General features: G+C 43.2%; 1 pseudogene; it reads right to left on the reverse strand.

The window, feature by feature from the left end:
- Nucleotides 1–1,132: 1,132 nt before the first annotated feature.
- Nucleotides 1,133–22,566, reverse strand: LOC137273075 (uncharacterized; annotated as a pseudogene).
- Nucleotides 22,567–23,275: the final 709 nt, after the last annotated feature.

Below are 23,275 nucleotides of genomic sequence, written 5' to 3' on the forward strand. Positions count from 1 at the left end.
TCCCCAAAGTCCTACTGATGAGGTCGGTGCTGTGACACTGCAACAAGAAATAAACAACTAGAAACTACCTGGTAGACAAAATATCTTTCATCTAAGTGTAGAAATAATCGTAATTATGTCTTTTAGCAACTTTTCACATACCAAATTTTGAGTCCACTTGTTTGTACTTCTTTGACAAAAGACAATATATTATGGATATCAAATTCTTGTTTATTATACATAGTGTTTCTGAGCTTTTCAACATTCACCTGAAGCCCAGAAACATGTGTTTTCAATAATAATAAGAAGACATCCATATTATTTTGTCCTAACTTCAATACCGACTTCTTTATGCCTTTAAACAACCCCGAATTTGTTTGTCCTTTTGACTTGCAAAAGCATTTCTAAAAATCTGAAAATGTGGAGCAAGCTGAGAAAATACTTACATGTTGAAGTGGGATAAGCTCTGGTTTTGAATGAGGATGGCTTGAAAGGAAGACTTGCATTTCTGTTTTCAAAAGAGGAAGAGGTAGATACTTCAGCTTGTGGTTTTAAACCAGCTTTCAACATGTTCCATGCTGGTCGGGGAGAGAGATCGACACTCTCAGAGGAGCTTGAACTAGAGGTGTGCACACTCTCTAACTTGCAGGTGCTAGGTGGTCTTGGGATCATTCTCTTGGAGCCAACAAAGTGTGACAATCCAGCTTTTGCGTTACTTCTGGTGAGCATTTCAGGTGTGCATTTTGGTCCAGTGGATGACTGCCATTTGTGAGACTGATTCTGCTGAAGGCCTGTCTGTTTTCTTGCTGCAGGTGACTTATCCATGGAGGTGGATGTTGATGGCAATGGAGCCACACTGTTGAATGACATATGTCTGTCTGCTACCTTCCCTACCGGTGGACATGGTGCATGTGATCCAAAGCCTGATCTGTGGCCGGACCCATGATCCTGTACCACTGATGGACCAAGACCAAATCTAGGATCCAGGACCATCACAGATTCCACTGATGTCTCCTCTGGTTTGACTGATGCAGACATCTTACCAAAGGACATAAACTGATGCTCTTTTGGACGTCGTAGCCCTGATGTGGTGTAACCAGATCTCTGTGAATCCACTGTCTGATTTGGGGATTCAATATTCTTGTTCAACACCTTATTGTGTGGTGTCCTTGAGTGTGAAAACCTTGCACGAGAACTTGCCCCTGTTTCTGGTGCCTTTGTGTCAGGTGGAGAAGGATGTAAGGATGACCATGGGTTTGGTGTCGGCAGACAAACAGATTCCATCCTCCTGCTAGATCCAGCAGTATTTACTGGATCAAGTCCTCTTGATTTCCATGGATCAAGTGCCTTAACAGACCTAACCTGGACATCTGGTTTTCTGTTGATTCCCAATGAACGGATGTTCTGCTCCTCTTGGAAAATGGCTGAACCTGCAGATGTGAAGGCTCCACGTGTGGACACGATTTTGGAGGAAAGTGATTCTGATACATCACAAGGAATCTCTTGCTCTTTGCATGTTGTAGGTATTGGTGCAAGAGGGGATTTTGCTCTATGTGACCCATTCATGACTTCTTTCAGAAATTTGGCATCCTTGGGAGAATTATCAATCAGAACTTCGGAAGGACTATCCAGATCTGACATGCGCTTCACAGGGGGTAGTGGCTTCTTTTTCTTAAATGCATCAAAATCATCTGAATCCTTTCCATCAGTGCTCTTGCTCATACCGAGGACTTTACGAAGCTCAGGATCAGTAGAACTGCCTGAATTTGATGTGAGGGAATCCACAAGAGAATCAGAGTTGTTAACAAAAACTGAGGGCAAATCAGTTTCCGCAGAAGCTCGTCTCAAGCTTATCACTCCATCTGTTAATAAAAAGATAATTACACCTGGTCAGCTGTTTAAACAAGATGTAAAATGCATACACTGGAACATCGACAACATATAACTTTTGATTGTGTATTCGTAGAAAACTGAATGTTGTGCTATGCCTCAGTCAGCAATATTCAATCTATTTCCCATTAACCAGAACATAATCATTATCAAGTCATTTCAGTAAACCAATGGTTAACAGCATGAGCATCTGCCCAAGTTATTGGTGTATGTTAAGACACAAACACTTTGTCCTACATTGAGGAGTTCATTCATCATTGGACGTTTGATACCCCACATGGGTACAATGTGTGAAGCCCATATCTGGTGTCCAAATCTGGGATATTGCTGGAATATTGATAAAAGTGGCGAAAAACTAAACCCACTCACTCACTCCTACACTGTTGTCATTTGTTACACGTGATGACAAGCATGCATTACTGGGAATTTTTGTGTTCTCGGTTCCGTCTTGACTGGAAACGTCCAGTGTATTAGGGGACTTTTATTTCATTTCAACATACATTTCAACTTGATACATAAAATATAAAGTTAAAGCTTACCTATCTTGTTTTTCACTGCTTTTGGTTTCTCCAGTCCAAGAAGTCTGTACAGTTCTGCATCTGATGACAGTTCACTGCTGGAGGTGTCTGTGGTGGAGATTTCTGGTTGCCTCACAGCCTTCTTCATAGGTGGAGGAGTTGGGAACAGTTCCCGTTTTACACCAGTACGACGGTTCTCACGTGCCAGGGCAAGAACTCTGTTCACACGACGTGGTGTTGAACTTCTTTCTGTGATGGGTACATCAGTTATTAGTAGTAGTAATATCAGGAATGAAAGTCAAAGGATCCTTATTCCCACTCCAGTGTTCAATACAACTTCAGACTTGGCTTCAAATACAGTGGCCAAATGTTCTGCCGTCTCTATGTTTCTAAGATTTGTGCACATACAAGAGAAGTAAATCTTCAGAGCACAACAAATGATATTGATATTGGATCCTTGATTTGATCATTTCATTTCTTCATACAAGTAAAAACATCACATTTCTTTTAACTGCCAGAGTCATCCTATGTTCATCATGAAATCCATCTTCAACTTAGCGATATCTACTAACAAAATTGTCGTTTCACAATTAGCCTGGCGGAAACCAATCACATTTCACATTATTTCAGCATAAACCGCTTGAGCCAATTTGCAGCCATTATGGCTGTGTACTGGCCAATAGTTCTTTGCCTGTAACGGTAACAATGTGCAAAAAGGTACAAGCCAAGTTCTGGTGGAATGCCTTAAATGGGCCTGATTTTCTGACTTTACTTGGACAGTATTGGCCCAGTTATGTGATGTTACCTTTTTCAGTCCTGATGTCGTGTTGTAACCAGTACTTCTTGCGAGCATTTGCTTCTGATGAGCTGTCACTGGCTGATGATACAGGACGGTCCTGGTCAGTAGGGTCAGATTCAGACGACCTTGAGGCAGGAGGGTGAGCTGCTGGTGCAGCTGAGACATCAAAACTGGATTCAGGTGACCTTCTCTCGACCTCATTGACAGGTGGTAATCCTGATGAAGTACATAGCATGGTACAATTATTGGTTAATATGAAATAGTCATTAATCTGATTAGGTACAGCATCATATATGGAAGAGAACAGATAGATAAGAACAGATAGATAAGAACAGACAGATAAGAAGCAAAAAGATACAATGCCAGGCAAAAAGGTACATCCTTGAAAATGGATCTGAACAAATATGTACAAAACATCATTCAAACATTGCTTGTTGTCAAAACATGGCACAATCAAGTTCAAAATCAAACCCATGACAACTATCCACTGAATGTTTGGCATAAGGGCAATCACTAGACACTATCCCCCATGTACAATTCAATGTTGAATATATGCAAGCAAAGTCTTTGTTCAGGAGAGTTTACCTGTGGCCATCTGAGTCTGTGCATGTCTGCTGGGAGTCTCACTGTTGTCAAACTTTGCTGATGTAGACGTCAGCTTTGTGTCAGCAGTTTCAGAGCTTGACTCTCCAAGATCAGGCAATGAAAGATGGTTGTCTTTTTGTTGATCTCCACTGTCTATGGCTGTGGAACAAGAGTTTAAATTTGTGTTGGATTCTGAGTGAGTGAATGTTGTTTTTCAGTCAATACTCCAATGTCCCGCCATCTGCCTCCTACTGTCGTCAGCTAAGGTAAGGGCCGATGCAAGTAGGTGGGTGTTATGAGGCTTTGTGTGTTTTACTAAGGAGTAAGTGGGTATGCTTTTGTGCTGCTTTCAGTAATATTCAAACAATGTCAAGGAGGGGTACACCATTTTCAATAGGCTGCACACATTGCACCCATCTTGGGAACTGAACCGCTGCCTTTGGTGTGAAGTGCAATGGTTTAATACCTAGTTTCTGAAGAATGTACGGTGAATGGGAACATGCATTAATAATAGTTGTCTTCATAAAAGAAGATAAATTCTAATGGGATTAATAGTTTCTTGACTGCCATTGTAGTGGGCCAGATAAGCATATGTGGCCAAGGCAAGCCTGTGACTGAAGCACATCATTGAGGTACTAAATCACCCAGTCTGCCAGGTCACACATTCCAACCATCCAATGCCCATTTCTGACCAGCATGATGTACAGAGGACCTTTTCTTTCTGGGATCATGACATGAAGAAATTTCCATGGAAGAAAATACAGCACCACCTACCAATCTGACCTAAAGTGGAAACATCCACTCCAGAACATGAGAAGGTTGGAGAATATTTGCAGACTGGAACATCCGCTGAGCTACTGGATTCTGCCTCAGTTGCCTCCCTTGTGTGGAGGTCATCAGGAGGTGATGCTGTATGTGCAGATGGAAGAAAATATCTTTGAGACGTGTTGATCAATAAGAAATGTGAAATAAAATATTACATTTTTAGAGCCATGTGGTAATGAAAATACAATGTTTTTCATGCATGTCTTTCATTCATTCCTATTAATGGAGTGAATCTGACAGTTAAGTCTGATGCATATATATTTTTACAGCTTTTTAAAGTTGCAGCTCATTCATATTCCATCAACATGTTTTGGTCTAAATAAGTAATTCTGGAGGAGGCAAACCAGTGGTTGACATCATGACCATCCAATCCATTGTAGTTGCCTCTCACAGCAAGGATAAGATGCTGAGGACCAAATTATATGGCCTGGAATTCCTATTGAGGAAGTGAGTCTCAGACATGGTCACAGTCACCAGCATTCTACTGCAGGGATTGGGAAAGATTTTGCACATAAGAATGAAAAATGGCCCATTAAAATTTTGAAGTTTACTACTGAAATAAGGGCAGTAGCCCATTCTAAATTCAGAAAATGGCTATTAATCCTGAAAATGACCCATTGTCAAAGTTCTCTTTCCTAATCCCTACTGCTCATGATTAAGACAAGGGACATCAGAAACTACAAATATACATTATGGTATTTACATGATACAAATGAATCCACATATTGCTCACCTGTGTAACCATCACTGGGAGAAACAACACCTGGAAAATAGATAATGCATTAATGAATTAAGTAACAATCACTGATTATTCTGGTATTTTTCTATACCCCTTTAACTAGAGTTGCAACCAATATACCAGAGGAGAATGGGATGTTTTACAAATATTTATTCACAAATACTTTACAGTTAAAATCAAGAGATCGAAATAACATACATGTCATATAATTCCTTAAAAAAAGCTAAAACATCAGAGAAAATGCCCCTTTAAGTCTTGTTACTGTCATGCTTGGCCCACTTCAAGATAAGACAAGTCATGCCACTGCATGGTGTGGATGTATTCTGACCTCACTTAGATAAACAACAAAGTAGTATCATAACTTGACTACTTTAACAATATTCCAAAGTCTTAGTAGTATAGGGAATGACAGTCCGAAAACACTTTTCAAAAACCCCTCTAAAAAGCCTCATTTACTAAATGAGGCTTTGATGGGACCATTAGCTCTTGCTATTATTGCCCCTACTACAAAACCACGCCATCACGTTTACCGTGACTTGGCAGGCGGTAACACTGTGCCGTACGGCACGATCAATAATTCTTCTCTTACAAAACCCCTACCCGGCCCATCCCTCAAGTAGTACAAGTTAGGTTCGTCGGCTTTCATATCCACTTTATCTATGTTGTAAGTTTTGACCGACCATATAGGATCGGTGGCTCGCTTACGGCTATCACCCTCGTGTTCCCCAGGCTGGTACAGATACCTCACTAGGGCCCTATCCGGTATCTGTTTCTCCTTCCCACGCAATGGAGCGGCCGACTCTGCAACTATTGATTTTAGTTTGATAGCGTCTGCCGGTTTCTTACCGGTGAGACGGGTGACTTCATGGTTGATTGCCGACACCACCTCGGGTAACCTCGTGACCCATTCGGTCGATCGTTTTCCAGGGGTGGCCATCTCCCTAGCATACTGATGACCGAACAAGCGCTCAGCCAAAGTCCTATTAAATCTCTCAACTATAGCTTGACTGCGATGGGCTCCGGCCGTGCCACGCCTGACCTTCGTATCGTGTTTGGCTAGCAGTTGTGACACGGCACCCATGAACTCCCGTCCGGGGTCAACTTGCAGCTCTGTTGGCCACGTCAGCGGGCTGCGTTTGTATATACGTTCAAATCCTCTGGCTACCTTGGCCGAATCTTTCGTGGTCAAGGGTTCGGCTTCCTTGTAACGACTGGCTACGTCCACTACGGTTAAGGCATACTTGTACCTCTTATCGTGGGGTAGGAACAGTAGGTCTGCCTGGTGAATTCTATTAGGTATGTTAATTCCGAAACTCCTTCTAGGTACGTAGCGTGGCGCTGGCAAATAGATCTGCCACAGGGCTTGTTTTTCAAGCCACGCTTTGGCTTTCTCCGGTGATACTCGCGCCATTTTAGCTAGCTTATCTACTGCGCTAGCTCCTTTCCAATATCCACGCGGGCTGTAATAAATAGCCTCAAATTTTTTCATGTCCATACGCGTATGTGTTTATACCATCAATAGCTATCCAACGTTTCGTGTCCATAGGCGATAGGGACGTCTTGTTTATAGTCAGTCCGTATATCTTATGTCCATCACTTCTAAGCGTGTTCATCTTATGTCTAAAGGTACGGGTCTTGAACAGGGCCTCCTTGAATCTGGCGTGTTTGATGTGTTGTTTCACCACATACTTCTTAACCCCTTTAGCTTTTCGGATCTCACTATTGTCGGCTTTCAATATGGAGTACATCTTAGGTCTCAAACCTATGTACTCAGCTATTGGCGTGCCAGCACACTCGTCCTTCATCTTACCTAGGACCTTTTTATTTACCGTGCTGTGCATGGTATGGGTCTTAGGATAGTCGCTGGTGTCGTATAAATCGATGTGTTTTTTCATATCCTCGTATACATCCTCGGTTCGAATCTCCATCAGCAGGGAATCCGTGTCAGTGTACAGCACTTCGCACCTGTCGCCGTACTGTTTCTTGAGCTCGTTGTAGTAAAAGTCGTACATCAGGTGTTTGGATAAATCGAGGATGCTCATCCCCACGTAAACAGGCCGGTTGAATTTTATGTGGCTTTTCTTCATGTGTATGGCAACTAGGTCGTCTGTGAATATTTTATTACGGTTGAATGCCGGACTGGCTATCAATTTCCTGAGCTTGTCTTCCTCACTAGATCTAACCAGTTTCACGGTCACGCGTTTCCTCAGGTTTTCCATAGTCTTACCAAACACCGAGTTGTTCATGAGCTTGTAGAGATTTTTCTCAAAATCACTGGTGGCTTTTTTTCGTAGGTCTGTGTTCATTCTGATGTAGGGCTCCATCCATGGGCTCTGGTCGAACATGAGCACCCTGTGTATTTTGGTCAGCCTCATACCCAATGACAGGTACAGCTGTAGGTTGCGATAGTGAACTATGTACTTGGTCTTATTCATTAAGTTAGGCACGAGTTTCTCAACGTCCGCCACACGACCACCTGACAAGTTATGTTGGTACTCAGACATCCAGTCTGTGTTAACCTTCATACGTTCGGGTGCAAGGGGATAGCTGTTGTGCGATGCGTGTAATGCCTTGGGATACTCTAAGTCAACTTCGAGGATATACCCTTTGTTCGAATCTGGTGCAATGCTCATAACATCAACGTTTGGTACCCATTCGAATCCTCCTGTAGGTAGATACTGACTCATAGCCCAGCCGTACAGGTTGTTTGCGTCGAGGTAGAGAATGTGATTGGTTGGTTTGTTAGGATCGTAACCTTTCACGTATTGATTATTTGCTTTAGCGTATCGTTTGGATGCCATGGAAATCCCACCTCGCAAGCCTTTCTCAATGAATAGGTGCATGTCGTAATCTGTGAGCAATTCCAAATTAACTCCGGTCTTTCTAAGCAAGGCGTCCCACGACAGACCTGGGCTGGTGTAATACCATGCGGGGTCGAGTTTATACTGCTTTAAACATGTTTGCCGAAACGTCTCGAACACGTCGGCTAACAGCAGTACATCTGTCCTCAAGTACAGGTCGTGATAATCGCCAAGGTTCTTACAACCAAGTTTATTCCATACGTTAATCGCGTGCGAGTAATCGTCTCGTGAGACGGACGCCTCATTCAGCTTGTTATAAAAGCAGTCGATAGGAGGTAGTCTGGTCTCTGTGAACTTAGCCCAGCTATCCATGTACTCATATGGGTATACGCCCTTCCTCATGAGCAGGTGTCTAGTCTCGGCGTCTGTGTATCGATCGGTGATAGGGAAGGTATTGTTGGCCTTGACCAGACTGTCGAGTGACGACAGGAGGAATTGAAACGAGTCAATGAACCTAAGTCCGTTTAAGCTGAAGGAGATGTATCTCTCCATGTTGTTGGGAATGCATGATATATTACCATCGATTTTCGCGATGGCCTGCATGATCAAGTGAGAGTCGTATCCTCTCAAGTTGTGAAAGACAACGGGGATGTTTATTGTCTTAGGATTGATTTTAAGCTTGAGGTTGCACGCGTTGTGAGCGGCGCCTCTATACTTACCAGTTATGTGGCAGTGATCTCTCACCGAATCACCGTTAAGTGGCGAGTCGCACACGTGACAGTTAGTGCTACTGGCGTGAGCTATCTTGTCGGCTCTGGTCATACGCATGGGAGCGATTCTATACAATGCATTCCTAATAATTTTTTCTTCCTCCTGCAAGCACTTTAGAAACCTTTCAGCCGCGTCAGGACCCCTATATACTACCGGAGCTTTCGTTTCCCCGTCACAACGGACGACAATGTATCCAAACGAACAGGCTTTATGCTCTTGTGTTTTTTGTGTGAAACTCCCACTAGTGGATGATTCCCCAACCACTAAGGCTTCGAAGTCGGCGTATATTATATAAGGCACAGACATTTGGTTCTTGTGATTGTCGAATTTTAAGATATTTTCACCTTCCTTAGGCATGTCGACTCGTATGGCCGTCTGCCCAACACCTTGGCAATCCTCCAGGTGGGATTCTAATAAATCGGCCCGACTGAAACAGTGTAGGCATCGTACACAAAAGTGTTTTTCCCCATCGTGTTTCGACTGGTCGTGTAACAACCGGCTGAGATGTTTTATCCACGTGTAGTGATACTTTTCACCTTTTTGAATCATGAATAAATTAATAACTTGACAATCCTTCACCGGGCTGACCCTGTGTATTATTGTTGTATTACCTTCGTGGCCAAAAACATTTATAGCCAGATTATTCTGTTTTTCTACTTTAGTAATCTGGGTTATTGGGGTTGGTTCATCTATACCATCCCAGTTGAGCCCATCATCCTGTGGATAATTAGAAGGCCTGTTCGGATTAGTGACAGCTGGAAATATGGCTGACCTGAGAGATAACCTCAGGCAATCGTTTCCTCTATTCTTAACGTTTACTATGGCTTGTTTGTTCTTATAGTAGGGTGGCAAGTCTAGGTATGACCCACCTCTGAACGGCACGTATTTAGCTATGTCTAGATAGACGTTATCGATTTTATCTACAACCCACCCGGACCCCATGTGCGTGTAGCGTTCTAGGTATTCTCGTATCTGCTGAAAACTTGTATCGATTGATGCGTCAATGGTCTCTGCATGTGTGACGACCTCTTGTTTACCTCGGAAGTAAGGTTGAAAATACTCAGTGGTACTCCCAACCTGCTTATCGAGCGACATTTTCACTGTGATCTGAAACTTGATACTTCCTAGATTATTTAGTTCCTGGTTGACCTTATCAGCTATCAGAGGCTTGATATCTGTAATGTCTATGTTTCTATCAACACGCATGCGCCAACCTCTCAAATAATTGCCTACGGCGTGCTCAGTGCGCACAAACTGTAGGTCAATAGCTCTATTCTGTCGTAATAATTCTACAAGCTGTGGTTTTCTCATACGAGAATACCCACCTAAACCCAAATCGTGTGCCTCGGCTTTCAGTTGTTTTACAGTTGGACGTGCTACTGGGGTATGTGATAACAATGCGGTTAACCCGGCTTTCCCCAATTTTGAATAACCTGTGTATCCAAGCTGTTTCGCTTGAGTTTTTAACTGTTTTACCGTAGGAGGGACTTCTAAACCTAGTAATCTCAACAATGCTGGCTTCCGCATTCTAGAATACCCGATAACACCTCTCTGTTTTGCGACCCTCTTGAGCTCGCGCACAGTAGTCATTGTGTTTACACCTAAGAGAACTAATGTCTAATTGGTTCACAGTAAGGGGAGGTAACTCCTCCACTCTTGATAAAAAATATTTTATTTCTTGTAATCACTTATTAACCAAACTCGGTTTGTTGGCCACAATTCTCGTAAGTCTTCCAACAGCTTGTGTGAATCTATGTAGGCATCGATCAGTGTTTGGTTATTTGATAACAATTCGATTAACCCGGCTCTCCCCAGGTTTGAATAACGCCGGCATCCAAGCTGTTTTGCTATAGCTTTTAATTGTTTTACCGTAAGATAGGCTTCCATATTCAAGAATGTACAGTAGACATGTTTACACCTAAGAGAACCAATCTCTAATTGGATTTTATCTTGAGCAGTCGCCTACGTTCTTTTATGTAGTCTTTTTTATTCTCATATATAAGTTGATGTCTGACTACGTTCGCTCCGTGAGCTTTACATAAACAGTAGTGCCCTTTAACCCCGATACCACACACAGAACACGTGTAGTTAGGACTTCCCATATGGAAACAACAGAACCCCTGATTCCTGCATTTCCTACCACAGGCCTCGGTCTTCCCCATAAGTATATATTCGCATCGGTATGGAGCGGGTCTCATGTTTACTTATATAGGTATTTTAGTTTAATTGCTTAGCAACCAACGCAGTAGCTGCTATACCAAACACTATGAAGCCCAGTTCACGATTCATTTGTCCCTTGGATGGTGTGTAGTACTGAGCGAGTGTGGGTTTATTGAGCGCTTCCAATCGTTTACCAGTTAGTAGGTAGTATTCTTTCATTGCTTCATCAACATCGTTGAATGTTTGAACGGCATGGTTTTCACGCGTGAGTTGTTCGTTAATAAAATCAATCCTCTGGAGGCGTTTTTTAGCGTACTCGGCCTGTGCTCTTTGTAATTTCTCAGTAGCGAGATCGTGTCGCTTCCTTTCTTCCTGTATTTCAGCCGCGTGATCATCTCGTAGTTTCGAGAAGAGGAAATTACTCCCGGAAAATGCCAGGGCATTCACTAACGCCCCACCAACCATCATAGCTATCGTGGCCATCCCTATATTTATTTCATTATATTATCAGGTATGATCCCTTGTTTTACTAGGATGTCTTTTGTGGCCATCGCCATACCAAGGTTCATTATGAGCATACCCATATCCTGCAGGTTGAAATCTAGCTTGATAGTTGGTTGTTTAAGCACCATTTTAGTCAACCGAGCGTACCCTACTGCTAGACTGGCTACCACTGTGGCGTGGTATGCGTCGTTGACGAACGTTTTCCCCTCAGACATTATGTATATGATATAAAATATTTTAAATTATAACATGATATGCGGGTCTACCATGGGGGATACCTCCATACCCCCACTGTTCTCACTGTTGGGTTGTGGCTCACTGTGGGAGGTGTATAACCATGTTATAACCACGGCAGCAGTTACGCCTACAGCCAACAACAGTCGGGTTGGGTTGGTCACTTTATGTTGGTTACACCACCGTTTTTTACCGGCAGCTACTCTCTTAGGATTCTTCTGTCTGGTTACTGTTGGAGGTACCTCCACTGAAGGGGTCACTGTTGGGGGTGGGGTCTCCTCCATCACTGTTGGGGGTACCTCCACTGGGGTTTCCTGTGCAGCATCCATCTATACTATTATTATTATTCTTTCTCTCAAATTGGCAATGTTTTGCCGTGATAATCGCCGCCGTCACTGGAGCCAACAACATACCATATTTGTGGTACAGCCCGCAGCTGATAGAGCTCACGGCGTGTTCGATAAAAGGGTCTTTATCTAGGTCCTCCCACAGGTAAAGTCGGCGCTCTGGTGGAATGGGAAGGAAGTGTGATACAATACCGGTGTATATCTGGGTCATAGCCGATCCTATTGTCTTTGTCATTTCTGCTCCGAGTCGGGACTCGTATCTAGCGTACAGCTTATCGATTTCTTCGGCTGACATTTTGTTGATTTTATCCGGAGTGTAGTCTCCAAAGTAATGTTTGGCTTTGCCGCCAACAGCCAACGCCACCAGTTTCTCTCGCTTGGGGGAATCCCCAGTTGGGGAACCCTCCACAGACAATTGTTCGAGCAATTCCTCACACTCCATCTTATAATATAACAAGTAAGATTTAGTTTTAACTATATAATACCCGATGCAGACAAAACACAGAGAAATGAAGGTTAAGTTGCACACGACAAATACTTCAAATATCATAGCTATGCTTAGCATTTGCTTAGCTTTGCTTAGCTTTGCTTAGCTTTAGCTTAGCATACTATATATGCTACTGGTTGGTCGGTTTTTAGAACGAGCTTAGCGTGTTTAGTTTCAGCGAGCTGTTTCTTCACCCGTTCCCGTTCTAATTTACTCATCACATCGTTCTCTCTCAAACACTCCTCAAACGAATCCCTATCCTTGCAGTGAAATAAGGCCACCCATCGCGTCTGCTCCCTGAGGTCTTTCAACACCGAGTTGAACTTCTGCGTTAGCACCCAGACGCTGTGATTTGCATGCCGGCCGGAGAAGGCCAGGTACGATAGCATGTCTCTCTTTTTTGTTATCTCGCGATTAGCGCTGCAGTCGTCCAGTATAAACAGCGTCGGTTCCCCTTTAAATTTCTCGTGAAGAGCTTTCAACCAGTCCTGCAGGCGTGTTCCAGGGTCGATTTTGTGTACGTCCGGGTCCGTCATCACCCAAGGTCGCGCGTACGTTTTATTCATGCTCAGAGTAGGGCACATGATAACGATGTTATCGAACACATCCTTGTAGTAACCCTCCAACATATCCAAGACGAAAACGGTCTTCCCACAACCAGTCTGCCCGCATATGATAGCGCAGTGTGGGTCAGTGGGTAGGTGGGGGAGACCCCCACTAGTAGATGGCTTGCACAAATCTCCCATTGTCTATATTAAGTTGCGCGTCCATAATAACGTACAGATATAATTTCAACTTACCAGCGGTTTGAGCCTTCTTATTAATCTGGATAGTTATCCCTTCGCTACCGTTATCTATACGGCGCCCGCTACCGTGCAGTTTATCATCATCCGTGGACCGCATGTCCAACCATAGGGCGTACTTGGTGGTCAGGTATTCACCGATCTGCACGGAGCCTAGGTCCAGGTCCTTTGTTATATAATCCCCCACTGGTAGCTTTTTTATCTCATCCCACTGCTGGTGTGGTCTCATACCATGACTGAACAGCTGGTTGGGCACGCCCTCGATGGTAACTTCCACCTTTTCAATCTCGGGGTTGAAAAACTTCTCGCTGTCCCTCCGGAATGGATCATAATCCTCCACGGGGACGACCAGGATACCTTTCATCGATCGCGCCGGCACGTTCAGGTTGATATTCCACACAGTGTCGCTCTTATCTCGCACGACTGATCTATGTCTCAGTACGCGATCATATAGGATAGCCATCTTCCCAGAGTACTGGCTTCGAACCTGCCTGGCCAGCTCCGGGCTAGTGACCATGTCGAACTCCAGAGAGATGTTGTCTATGGCATAACTGGCCTCATCACCGTTCGGCGTACGCACTACTTTGCTATAGTCGTTAAACGTGAGCTCGTATTCTAGCCTATCACCCAGCGCGGCCTGGTAAAACGGCGCGTGTCCCGTGAGCAACTCGAAGTCGAGCGGCACGCAGAATCGATTCTCGTATGCTAGAGCGATGGCCTTTTCACCGTCCGATAGCTTGTCTTGCTGGTCTTGCGTGAAGACGTATCCTATGCGCGCCCGGGTTGATTTGCTGATACCCTGGTACACATCATTGACTCGTTCTCTCTCGCTTTTCCAGAGATCCTTGTAGCAGTGAAACACGTCGCTGTCGTCGATACTAAGCACCTCGTTACCGCTGATCTTGACGGTCGTTTTCTTGATGATAGCTCGACCCACGTTCCGCACTAGCTCGCGTTTGTCGTTGTCGGAGGTCAACGTGATATTGAACGCCAGTCGAACAGTGCCTGGTACAATGAGGTCATTCTCACCAAGGTTTGGAAATCTAACCAGCAGAGTTTGATTCTGGTCTATCTTGCTGGGATTGTTGGTGATGGTCACCGACTGTCGCACGGCTCTGGCACCTAATGGCTCTCTCAATTTTCTGAAAGGATCTAATTTTCTGCCGTACATTGTTATATAAAAGAAATATATTTTTAATACTAATGGATGAAGACATACCTATGGATGATATGTGGGACGATAGTGCCCAGGCATATGATGAGCAGGAGACCTCATTTACTAGTTTGCCATTGAGCCAACAACTTTTAGAAACAACGGTAAATGATTATTACGAAAGTTTAAAAAGTGATAAAAACTACGTTGAACCCCAGGGTCGATACCATAAGGATTTTTTTATTGATACAAAGGGTGTTCTACGTCTTAAGTCTGCCCCAAAGGTTGACCTCTTTAACAAGATCACTAAAAAACCACTGGCCTTGTCAACTCTAGCCAGCCGCAATGGTGGTGCTGAATTTATCCGTGAACATCTAAACATGCGTGATTACGGTGGTGCAATACCTAAGACCGTTAAAGAAGATCTGCAAGCTACCAGATCCCACCTCACCACTATAGATGAAATGACGCCAGAGCGTGCTACAGAAGCCTCGGACAGCATAGAAAAACTGTTGAGCACCTACTGGGACAAACCGTTACCGGGATTTGACTTTCCGGTAAGGGAACTGCGCGGTTTAGATGAAGCCGTGAAACGCGTGCGTGGAGAACTCGTGAACAACATGGGGAAACTGAACGAAATCGACGAGCACATCGCTAGGGAAAAAACCAAACTCACCGAAACTGACGACGATGATATGAAGCGTCGCATCAATGAACGAATACGTGATTTAGAAGACGAGAGACGTACACGATTGGAAGCCGCTTCCTCGAATCGTGAACATCTTCGATCCCAGATCAGTCGCATTCGGGAAACAATCGATAGAATACTGAACGAAGATACAACTTTAGCCAACAGGATTCGGATATTATTCCGGGAGCAAGGGATCACCATCGCCAGCATTCTGACTGCATTGGGTTTAATCATATCAACCCTGGTGGTGTCACTGGTGGGGGGTGCCCCTGTGGGGCCTGCCGGCGGCGGGGGAACTCCAAGTGGTGGTGGTGGTGTTAAAGACTGGATTAAAAAACTCGGGGAAGGCCTAGCTAAACTGGCTGGTAAAGCCGCCGAAGCCCTTCCCGGCATCCTGGGTAGCATCGTCTCGTGGTTGTTGAGCGCTCTGTCTAAAACTGCCATATGGCTCAGTCAAAACCTGTGGGCAGCCATCGTCGCCGTGGCGGGTCTGGTGTACGTAGCGGCTAAGAAATCTTTAACCAAATAAGTCCCAAAGTTACCCCACCAACCACTAAGGCTGTTTTATTATCAATATGCTGCTGATAGGTGGTGGAAACCCCCACACCCCCCGGGGGTACCTCCACATGAACTTTAGGCTCCGGTGGTGGCGCAACTATACCCGTTTCACGTGGTTGGGTGTGTGGGATATGTGGGGTGTTAATATCGGGGTTGATACCCAACTTTTGGTCCGCCGTGGCTATGACTATTTCGTTGTTATAACCCACCACTTTTTTTATTCTCAGTTGTATATCACTCGGGGCCATGTACAACCCCACACCGAACACGTAATTGACTTTCGATCTGGCGTATTCTAACACGTTTTGGTAACGGTCGATGGCCCTCGGGAGATCAACTGGAGAATTGATAGCATCCTCAACGTTGGAAACGAATTGTGTCTGAGCGTCGTAAGCAGTTCCCTTACCGAGGATGTTAGAACGCGTCATCGACTGCGCACCCAACAGCGCCCACACGTACGTTCGAATCGAGTCGTTCAAGCGTATTGTACCAGCACGAGTGAATCCTTTCGATGTTTTTGAGATCATTTTAGTCCAGGCTGTGGCTGCATCAGGACTGGTTTGCTTTATACAGCTGACATGGATCTGTTCATTCGTTGTGGGGCCTGTAAATGTATGACGGTGTGGGTTGTATGAACCATCTTTAGAACCGGCATAATATTTTCCGGACCTGTAGAAGTACACGAGAACTATACCGAGACCATGGTTCACACCAGGAAGGCGAAAGTCTTTATTCGTTGGAATCTCAAACTCCCCACAAATACGTTCATAAGCGCGTCTATCATAGGGGTTATTCGTCATACTCCACGCTTTATCTTGAGGAAGAGGAGCACTTATTTCCTTCAATATTCGTCTCGTTTGATAATAAATATGAAACAAAACAACCGCCTTACTCAGTTCGTCTATACCATAGTCTGGTTTCACACCCGACCCTGTTGTCACACACCACACAGCAAAGTTGAGTTGGTTCTGCCAAAACTGCATTGGGTTTTGATTCCAGTTTACCACCGCCTGCGCGTTATTAACGGACACGACATACTTTTCAAAGATATCAATAAAGGTTGTTTTAAACCCCGTACCATCTGCATTCACCACGATTTTCAAGTGTGCTAAATCCATATTATATTATATAATTTATATATTATAATATGTACATAACACTTCCAGGAATAACTAGCGGTGAGGCCGTTCAGCTGACGCACGCGATCGATAACACGTCAGGTCAACTCGAAGTCGCACTCTGCGATATCACCTACCTACCGCAATGGACTAACATTAATATCAGCAACAATAAGCTGTTCGTCAGTGGAACTCGCAGTCAAATAACTGACGGCTACTACAGCGTGTGCTCGCTAAACGACGAGGTCTTCAAACCCCTGGGGGCCGAACTCAAGATGAACGACTCAAACGGCACAGTGGTGTTAATCAACAACGGAAGAACCTCATTGAGGCTAGGCCGACCATTAGCGAGGATACTCGGTATGTCTCCTGACGAGATAAAACCAACAACAACCGTCACAGGCACGAAGTTACCCGACCTAGTACCGTACCGAGAGCTGTACATTCATCTCGATCAGGTGAGCACAACGTATAACATTCAAGGAGGCCACCCTTCCACTATACTGAGAGCAGTGCCGGTGAAAACTGAGAAATTCAACGACGGTAGAACCGAGTCATTTTCACCACGGCAGTATAAGAGATTAACCCAGGGCAACATACCTGAACTGACAATATCGGTGTTAGATATAAATCATAATCCTGTAAATATAGGATACCTCAGCTTAACGCTTCACGTAACATGACCAGCGCACAAGGGCCCGGAGTGAAAAAATGCGTCAATATCGGGATCTCCGACCTCGGAGACACACGCGGTTTCGACGCTCCCGGAGTAGATGGTAAATCATACGCCTTGCAACTAAAAAACAACATTTACAAACGCGTTGAAGTCTCCTCCGGTGGAGCCCTAAGTGATATGATAGATACCACAGGGGCAACAGCCAACACTAAGTACGCCCTCGTCAACACCGGTGATGACAACTGGAGAATATACCCATCATTCGGAGGTAAACTGTTCGACTTAGACGATGTTGAGAGCACTACCGTCGTCAAAAACAAACCATATATGCTCGTCTTCACCGAAGATGACAAGTGGGTGTTGTTACCCGATAACAAATGGTTTCTCAATATTAAACTCGTCTCCCCTTACGTGTTCACGGATAACAAAGACAACCACCTAAACAAAGTCGTGAACAATGGAACCCTGCTCGTGGCTTACGTCCCAACTCAGAGACGTAGCATAGTCGTCAGCCCAGTCAACACTATAGCAGCCCACATGCTATCGAGTAAACCGGCCATGCAAAACGTGAAATTGCAGTTGGTGTCTGAATTCGAAGGCGTGGTTAAGATACTAGAGAGTCTACCGGCAAACTCAACACTGTTCATCAAAGTCTACCTAGGGGAACCATCGGGGAATGATGTTGAGATCGTGAAGGGGATCAAACTCGGGTGGGTGAAACGACACCAGTTTCAAGTTTGCAACGTTTACGTGCGGGTGGGTGTCGACTCCAAGACCAGTCTGCAGGGGGTCAACGTGATCGTGGAAAATAAGATATCACTAATTAATATCTTCCTGCCTGACAACATACACTTCATGGGTATTAAGTTAACCCCTGAATTATTATCAGAAAACCAGTTGGAAATTATATCATAATAGTATAATAATGACTAGTCATCATCCCAACACTACGCTTAATGACCTGGGAGATACGGAGGGATTCGATCAGCCTGGTGAGGAAGATGAATTATACATCCTACACTTCAAAGACAACGTGTACAGACCGGTGCCGTTACCAGATTTTAAAAAACCTAAATGGCTGATCAACTTAACACTCACCTCACCTTATATCACAATAGACGAAAATAATTGGATCACTAAGATTAGGAACAACGGTATCTTGGCCGGGGATTTCATTCCGGAGAGGGGATTAAGAAAAAGTAGAAAAAATGGGTTATCATCTTTCTTCGAAAATAAATTAACATTTAGTAATCCTGAAATAATAACCCCCCCTTTCACACTCATCATAGAAGTCTTCTTTTGGTTTTTAGACAGTGAAAACACCTCAAGAGTACACCAAATTTTACCCGGGGTGTCAATACGCTGGGATTACACACCCGATTATTATCGTATTGTTATACAACAGGATACCACGGGTCCTATAAACCACTTAATAAGCCTCCGTGGAGTTTCTATTACAACAGGAAATTCTATTAGCCTCTCACCTATTACCCTGGCTGGGAGTCTAGATCTTGTAGGCTTCAAATACATTGATAGATTTTTAACTGAACCCCAATTAAAATATCTTTCAAAATATATATTATAGGATGGGTCTGTACCCAGTCGTAGAGGAAGTAGCTAAGACGTTAGAAACCGTAGATGGGTTCCGTTTGAGGCAGTTATGTGATGTGAAACGTCAACTAGAACAAGACCGTGACACGCGGAAAGCACTATGTAAAAAATATAATAGAGCTTTCAATATCGTGGATGGGGCTGACACTACCCTTATGGCAACCAGCATGGGACTAGGGGCGGCAGGCGTTGGGTTGTTAACCACCATCGTGGCTGCACCTATAGTGCTAGGTATTGAAATAACGGCTGGGGTGGCAGGGTTGGTAGGGTTGGCGCTTAAGTTAGTATCACGCAGGCTTAATCGTAAGGCATTGAAACACGACGAGATCAGGGTTCTGGCTGAAGCAAAACTCAACACAGTGAGTGAGCGAATTTCCACGGCACTCTCTGACAGTAAAATCTCAGAAGAGGAGTTTAGTTCAATCCTCTCTGAACTCAAAAAATATAACGGAATGAAACAAGATATTCGATCCAAGTCTCGTAAGTCTGCTATCAGCGAGGACGAGAAAAAAAAGTACATAGCACAGGGAATACAAAAAGCCCAGCAAGCCTTTATTATGAACACCAAAGAGATCGTAGGCGGTTCACATTAAACTGTTTCATTGATATAAACATAACATAACCGTAAGCGAGCCACCGATCCTATATGGTCAGTCAAAACTTACAACATAGATAAAATGGATATGTATTACTTGAGGGATGGGCCGGGTAGGGGATTTGTAAGAGAAGAATTATTGATCGTACCGTACGGCACAGTGTTACCGCCTGCCAAGTCACGGTAAACGTGATGGCGTGGCTTTGTAGTAGGGGTAATAATAGCAAGAGCTAATAGTCCCACCAAAGCCTCATTTAGTAAATGAGGCTTTTTAGAGGGGTTTTTGAAAAGTGTTTTCGGACTGTCATTCCCTATACTACTGTCTTTAACACAGCCAGGCACTTCAAGGAATATTTCCAAAGGGATATGGCAGGAGATTAAAAATAATAATCAACAGTTAGCCCACAAATCCAACTATTTGCTTGTCATCTACATGACTGATGAAGAGTAGCTTGAAATGTTACTTGTTACTTGTTACTCCAGCTCAATCCTAAGCTTTGCTGTCGAGATGATATTCAAATTGACCCCTGGCTATTGGTCTGGTCACTTCCAGCAGCATTCTGCATCTAAGCATTGGTGTTACTTAGACTATTCCTTACAACTCTAAAGCCAGTTGTGACTTAGACCTGTCTGCTATCAGATGGAAATACTTTTTAACAAGAAACAATTGTGTCCAGGAACAAGTATGCCCTGCTACTGTATGAAGAATTTCCTACACTGAGTGTGCTCTGGTGATTAATTACTACTAAATAAGTTCAATAAACATCTATGTAATTATTAGCTTCACACCTTCCAAGTCCCAGTGAAACACATGTATAAGCTCAATCAATTCTTTTGAGCAGTTTTTGAAGAGAAGTGGATAGACTTAAACCCCTATTTCACTATCATCAGATCATCAGAGAGAAATTCCACAAAGAATATCTAAGTTCAAATATTTCTGAACATGCAAAAAATTGTATAACACTGTTAGATTTGGGTGAAAGTTTGAGTGGGTCCTAAATGATGAAAATAATGTTTCTGGACCCCTCCAATGTTAAATAGATGGGCAGATGTAAAATAGACGGTGTCCTCACTGAATTTGATGAGTCAAAACACTCCAAAACCCTCTCTTGAGCCAACACTGGTATAAAATACAAAAACAAAACATGAGATACACACCTTCAGAGTCTCTATACAAGACATATGTAAGCAAAATGAGTTTTGTGGGTTGTTTTTTCTGGAAAAGAGGATAAAGTACACCCCCTGTTGTATGGGAAGAACAGGGGTGAATAGCGTAGAAGTGACACAAATTGTGGAAAAGTGGGTATACCTCATTCCCTAAAACACTATATTCAGAGAGAAATTCAACAAAATTTATGTAAGTTCAAACGACAGTAAAATTGAAAAAATCAAACAAAACAAATCATTTAATTTTTAGAAGGAAAACATACCTTTAGTTGAAATGTATTTGCAAGTAATAGTGACAGTTTTATGACTTAAAAAAATGTTAGGGTGTAATTGAGGTGTGTGAAAAATATGACATTTCGCCGATCTGTTCTGATCAGCCATTGAAATGCTACACACCATTATTTGAGTGTCTCTAGTTATTTCTTCAAAAACATCTTTCACATATGCCTTTAATTCATTTGAGAGGACTATACCATCAGGTGAAATGTGTTTGCAAGTAATAGTGATAGTTTCATAATCTAAAACAAAATGTTACGGTGTATTTGATGTGTGTGAAAAATATGACATGTTACTGATCTGATCTGATTCGCCATTGATGCTTGAGGGTCATATTTTCTTAACTTCTTTCTTGTTGATCATAAGATTTGACAAAACTGGAAAGGTGTTTTAGAACACTTTGTAACAGTTTTACACTTAATTTTTGAGGGCAGTGTGTCAGTTAACATTTTGTTAATGTCCATGCCATTCCCCACATGCAATAAGATATCTGAATTAATTATTAATGTAAACAAAAACTAATGTAAACAAAAACGTCTCAAAGTAGATTTTGTAAATGGACAGCTGATGTTAACACGTGTTCTCGCGATACTTTTGCGTTCTTTAACATGTTTTGGGAGGGAAGGCCACGGTGTATCTTTTATTCTTTCATTCATTCAAATATGTACTTCTTTCTTTTATTGCTTGTATTTTTTCATTCATTCACATAATTCTTGATCTTAATTCTTACTATAATTCATTCATTCATTTGCTGTAAAATTCCGACTGAAACAATAAACTGGCTGAAGTTCTGTTAAACACAACTGAAGCAGCCCTGGGAACGAGCCAAGTCACTGTGTGCGTTGGAGCACGACGAGGCACACGTTTCTTAGTACAAATGGTAAAGAAAGCTAGTGAATGACCTATCCCTGTTGTAGAGTATCCCTGATTCAACAAAGCTCAAACATCCGTAAATGTGACAAACTTAAGAAATTTCATAAAAATCATGAAATGCACACTTTTAGAGTCTCTACAACACAGGGGGCAACCCTATATGAACAAAAGCGACAAATTATAATCTAGATCTAAATCTGTAAGTTTAACAAGTAGTTTGGTCAGATACTGTCTAAGGCATAAAAGGCGCCATAAAGAAGTGACGTAACTAAGATGGTCATAAACAATCATAGATTTACATATTTACGTTGATGCCATGAGATTTGAAATGATTCATTACTACAGTAGAACACTTACCACTACAACAGACAGGAAGACAACGCTTTTTACGTTTCTTCTTCGGCATGGTGGCGGCTGGAGCAATTTCTAGCGACCTTGGTGAGAAAACACTGCTGCCCTGTGGTAGCGTTGTTCCCGCAGTAACAGATGACCTCGAATAGAGAGAGGTCATGTCAGTGTCAACCAATGACATAATCACGTTTTGATCATGTGACTCCTTTAGAAGCACTTTTAGAGTTACCTCCCTCCCCATGTTTCGGGTCAAGGTCATGAGATCGCCCTTTTTCGCTGGTCTGTGGTCCTGGAGCGTTATAATGTGCTGAAGACCAGTGAACTGCTAAACATTCATTGTATTCTTACACTTATCTCATTACTCGATGTTTTAATGTAAGTTCCGAGTACATGAAACTGTTGACCTGACCGGAGACATGGGTCTGTGACCTGACGAGCGGGATGTTTTGGGTCTCCTGTTCTTTCCCCCAAGTGGCGAATGTCAGTGGAATGAATGAATGAATGAATGAATGAACGAACGAACGAACGAACGAACGAACGAACGAATGAATGTGACGGAGACACAAAATCGTAAAACAAATCAATGCAAACAGTAAGCAACAGAATAATTACTAAGACTAAAATGGCAGAAAAAACTGATCAAAACTTATAATACAAATTTGACCAAAGACCAGTTCACAGAATTGGAAGCCTCAGGCGCTCTGCGCCACGTAAGGGTATATGTCCTTGATTTGACAATAATAACTGGGGGTGGTCCAGAAATC

Source organism: Haliotis asinina, chromosome 2 (assembly GCF_037392515.1).
Source record: "Haliotis asinina isolate JCU_RB_2024 chromosome 2, JCU_Hal_asi_v2, whole genome shotgun sequence".
NCBI lineage: Eukaryota > Metazoa > Mollusca > Gastropoda > Lepetellida > Haliotidae > Haliotis > Haliotis asinina.